This window comes from Podarcis raffonei, chromosome Z (genome assembly GCF_027172205.1).
Source record: "Podarcis raffonei isolate rPodRaf1 chromosome Z, rPodRaf1.pri, whole genome shotgun sequence".
Classification (NCBI taxonomy): Eukaryota; Metazoa; Chordata; class Lepidosauria; order Squamata; family Lacertidae; genus Podarcis; species Podarcis raffonei.
The window spans coordinates 4,277,010-4,281,741 of NC_070621.1; the positions used below are offsets into that span (position 1 = coordinate 4,277,010).

General features: G+C 44.0%; 1 long non-coding RNA gene across 2 annotated transcripts; it reads right to left on the reverse strand.

The window, feature by feature from the left end:
* Positions 1-1,130: 1,130 nt before the first annotated feature.
* On the reverse strand, positions 1,131-3,332 carry LOC128406461 (uncharacterized). 2 transcript variants are annotated; one of them, XR_008328502.1, is made up of 4 exons: positions 2,674-3,332; positions 1,989-2,044; positions 1,855-1,912; positions 1,131-1,761 (listed from the first exon to the last, which is right to left on the reverse strand). It is a non-coding gene; the product is annotated as an uncharacterized LOC128406461 (long non-coding RNA). The 2 variants fall into 2 exon arrangements; XR_008328503.1 differs by lacking the exon at positions 1,989-2,044.
* Between the last annotated feature and the right edge of the window lie 1,400 nt (positions 3,333-4,732).

Here is a 4,732-nt window from a genome sequence, read left to right on the forward strand (position 1 = left end):
ATACTTAATTCGTTCCGGAGGTCCGTTCTTAACCTGAAACCGATCTTACCCTGAAGCATCACTTTAGCTAATGGGGCCTCCTCCTGCTGCCGTGCCGCCAGAGCACAATTTCTGTTCTCATCCTGAAGCAAAGTTCTTAACCCGAGGTACTATTTCTGGGTTAGCGGAGTCTGTAACCTGAAGTATAGAATAGTGGGTAGACATGGCAGACGACACAGCGATTTCTCCAAAGCAGCTCTTTATTTTGTAAGCTGAAATAGGAACTGAACAGCAAACAGCTCAGCCGGCCTGCTTTTATAGGCAGCTAGCTGTCATCATTGTAGCAACAACAACCCAGGGTTTCTCGCCTAAAATAACTGACGTGGACCTGAGTGAAAACTATCTACAGTATCCCCCTGCTGGCCCAGGGTGAGAACTTCTGTACATAACATGAAGCGTCTGTAACCTGAAGCATATGTAACCCGAGGTACCACTGTACATCTCACTGTAGTGGGGAAGACTGTGGCCTGTGCGTTTGTGCTTAGTCTGCTGCCAAGGTGATATCTGTTGATGGGCAACTTCAATGCCCCTGCTCTTCCTTCTGTATCAACCAGACCTGAAATGCACAGCCATTCAAATAGAGGACACCTTCATACAGAGAATGGTCACCTGTCCACATCCTCTGATAGCCCTGAAAACTGACAACTGTCTTCTGTAAAATAGGACTCCTGAGCATCTTATATTTGCTGTTCTTCTTCTTCTGATGAGTGAACGTGATGCCATTTCTCTTTCATCCTGGCCTTTTCCACATTCTGCATAATCTAAATAGGATCCATTTGTTTGTATATTTAGGTTACTTCCTAAACAAACAATGCAAATTAAGAGACAGTCCCCGCCCCCCTCTCTCTCTATATATATAAGATAAATATTTTGTTCCCTGTGGCTAGGAGTGCTAGGATGAGAAGCATCCATGTAATCCACCTTGTCTTAGACACACACCAGTGATATATCAGGGGAGCACATTGCTTGATTTAGTTTTTTGGGGGGGAGAGATAGATAGAGAGATAGAGAGAGGTTGCATTGGAAGCAAGCAAGGGCACCGCAGGGACTTGAACCCCGTCCTGGAAACCAGGAGTGCCAACCACCAGCGCCTTTTGCTTTTTTTCCTTTTTCTTTTTTTGGCAATGCAACAAGGTGAAAAGCAAAACCTGAGCGAACACTCTGAATACTGAATGTTCTCTCAGGAAAAAGAAAACCCTTAAGAGTTATGAAGTTGCAGACATAACAGAATCGAGGTTTCATCCCTTGCCAAGCAAGGGATATTCTTTTTTTTAAAAAAAAAATTTCATTCATTTTACAATACAAGAATATAAAAACACATAACACAATTTTTCACAAATACATTTTTTGGAGTTCCCTCAGCTCCTCTGCAAATCCTCCGTTTTAATCCTTCTTCCGCATTTCTTAATCTATTATTGCCTTTTATTAAAAGCCTCCTCCCTCTTATTCCCTTTTTTACAATATTTCTAATATTATTTTCACAGAGCCTCTTGCAAACCTACAAACGTTAATTGTTCATTGCAAATACTTTTCAAATAGTCTACAAATTTACTCCAGTCTTCAGTGAATCTGTGGTCTCATAGGCCTCGGATCCTTCCTGTTAATTTGTCAAGTTCTGCATATTCCATTAACTTCATTCTCCATTCTTCCATCGACGGTAATTCTTCTTGTTTCCATTTTTGGGCTAGCAGTATTCTTGCCGGCCAAGCAAGGGATATTCACCTAGATGTGTTTAAGTCACAGAGTGTCATTTTGACTGCCATTAATTTGCAGGGCAGAACAGAGAGAGAGGCTGGTTCCAGTCTTAAAACTCACCTTTTTGTTTGTCCCTCTGAAGTGTGAATTCATGGGCCTGGAAGTTCCTTCTGCTGGTCTGTGAAAAGCAATCTGGACTCATTAGCTTGTCCCCAGCCTATTCCCACCAATTCCAGAGAAATGTTCTTACCAACCTGACTTCTGCAGGAGGGGCTGGCTTCCCCTGAGTGTGGTGGGCTCTTGGACAGAACTGTGAAGAGATCAAGCGAATGGAAATGGAGAAGCCAGCACAAAAGGATTGTACTGGAAAAGATCACTAAATTGTGGTGTGAACTTCACTTGCTTGCAAAATTCTATTTCTTGTGTCACTGAGATGCACCTGGAAGAGACTAGGGTCTTCAGCAGCCCTCCCCTCCAGACACAGAAGAGCAAAAACAGCAGGTTACCTAAAGCAGCGCAGTCAAGACGCAGATATCTCTCAATCCTATGCTGCAGATGTTCACTTGATGTATCAAGAGCTCTGACACTGCCTTACAGTGGTACCTCGGGTTAAGTACTTAATTCGTTCTGGAGGTCCGTTCTTAACCTGAAACTGTTCTTAACCTGAAGCACCACTTTAGTTAATGGGGCCTCCTGCTGTCGCCGCGCCGCCACTGCATGATTTCTGTTCTCATCCTGAAGCAAAGTTCCCGAGGTACTATTTCTGGGTTAGCGGAGTCTGTAACCTGAAGTGTCTGTAACCTGAAGCATATGTAACCCGAGGTACCACTGTACTTGTCAACTGAGCAGGCAATCTGCTTCAGGCACAGGTAGCTCTGTGAGGTCTGAAAAAAAAGAGCTGGAACAAAGCAAGGTTGGCTGTCCCACCAAAAGATGTACCTTATTGTGTGGTGATGGCACAGGAAAGGGCCTCCCTTGCAGTGGTGTCCCGACAAGATAGAAGTCCCTCCAGGTAGAAGCAGGGAGAGTGACTGCATTAGGCTTTCGAGTTTGCAGCTCTTCTGAAAAAGTGATTGAATAACCAACATTGCTCAATACAAGCTCTTTGGAATATTTAGTTTGCATATTTGATGTATTATTCCATTTGGAGCCTACCTTTTCTGTAACGGGCTCAGGGTGCTTGAATGGTCCCCCTCACTGCGACCTGAAAGAATCTTTGTACAAAGAGTTGCAGGCAGAACACAACACATATTTTCTCCTCAGCCAAGCACAAGATACTCACCTAGTTGACCTTCAGCCAGAAGACACACAACTGTATTGCTGGTATAATTCCAATAGAGCAGTTAGAGATTAAAGGTAAAGGTAAAGGGACCCCTGACCATTAGGTCCAGTCGTGACCGACTCTTGGGTTGCGGTGCTCATCTCGCTTTATTGGCTGAGGGAACCGGCGTATAGCTTCTGGGTCATGTGGCCAGCATGACTAAGCCGCGTCTGGTGAACCAGAGCAGCGCACGGAAATGCCGTTTACCTTCCCACCGGAGCGGTACCTATTTATCTACTTGCACTTTGACGGGCTTTCGAACTGCTAGGTTGGCAGGAGCAGGAACCGAGCAACAGGAATTCACCCTGTCACGGGGATTTGAACCACCGACCTTCTGATTGGTAAGTCCTACGTCCCACTTAGAGATTACTTGTTAGTTATAATCGCCGCCTCTGATAATACAAAGTATTGCAGCTGAAGGTAACTACGTGAGACGTTACAGACAAAGGAAGAAGTTTGCCACACCAGGTTTTTTAATATATTACCTTAGGAACAGAACTACTGGCAAGAATCAAAGTTTTAGTATTTGTCAGAAACCCAACAACTATCAACCCTATCATGCAAGTTTTCACCAAAAAGCCAGTAACACAATTTTAGTCAAATTGAATTTCTAATAAAGTCTCAGCGTTAATGGATCGTGTTCCCCGCATTAAACAGACCTGTTTCCACCCCAGGCAAAGAGAATTGGGAGCTACATGCCTCCTTTATCTACAGGATAGAGGGGTACAGATCTCTATTCCAAAATGTTTCACAAATGTGGGTTGTTATTATTTTGCGTGCCCCATCTGGTCATTAGGGGAACGTTCAGCCACCCTCTTATTTACGAGTGAAAATGGCCAGTCAGGATTCCTAAGCTTTCAATAACTTCTCAGTCAATTCAGCCTTATCTTGTGTGCCCCACCACACCCCTCTGGTCATTAGTGGAACGTTCAGCCACCCTCTTATGTATGAGTGAAAATGGCCAGAGAGTTTCAAATATTTCAGCCTTACCATTAGCAGACAAAGTTTTCTGCCCTTTATGTACAGGAAAAAATGGTCAAGGCTCATTCCTACTAATTATGAATTTGTAGGTGCTTAAACGTTTGCTGGACTTCAGCATGTTTGAAGTTTTGCTTACAAATGGCTGACAAGATGGTGGAAACCCCTAAATACCCACTCCAATCCTTGCAGACACATTTCCTTCCATACAGCCACAGATCCGCAGGGTTGGAAGAGACCCTGGGGTCACCTTGCAGGAAACCCAGCAGCTTTCAACCCTATCATGCAAGTTTTCACCAAAAAGCCAGTAATACCATTTTGGTCAAATTAAATTTCTAATAAAGTATCAGCATTAATGGATCGTGTTTCCCGCATTAAACAGACCTGTTTCCACCCCAGGCAAAGAAAATTGGGAGCTACATGCCTCCTTTATCTACAGGATAGAGGGGTACAGATCTCTATTCCAAAATGTTTCACAAATGTGGGTTGTTATGATTTTGCGTGCCCCATCTGGTCATTAGTGGAACGTTCAGCCACCCTCTTATTTACGAGTGAAAATGGCCAGTCAGGATTCCTAAGCTTTCAATAACTTCTCAGTCAATTCAGCCTTATCTTGTGTGCCCCCCCACCCCCCTCTGGTCATTAGTGGAACGTTCAGCCACCCTCTTATGTATGAGTGAAAATGGCCAGAGAGTTTCA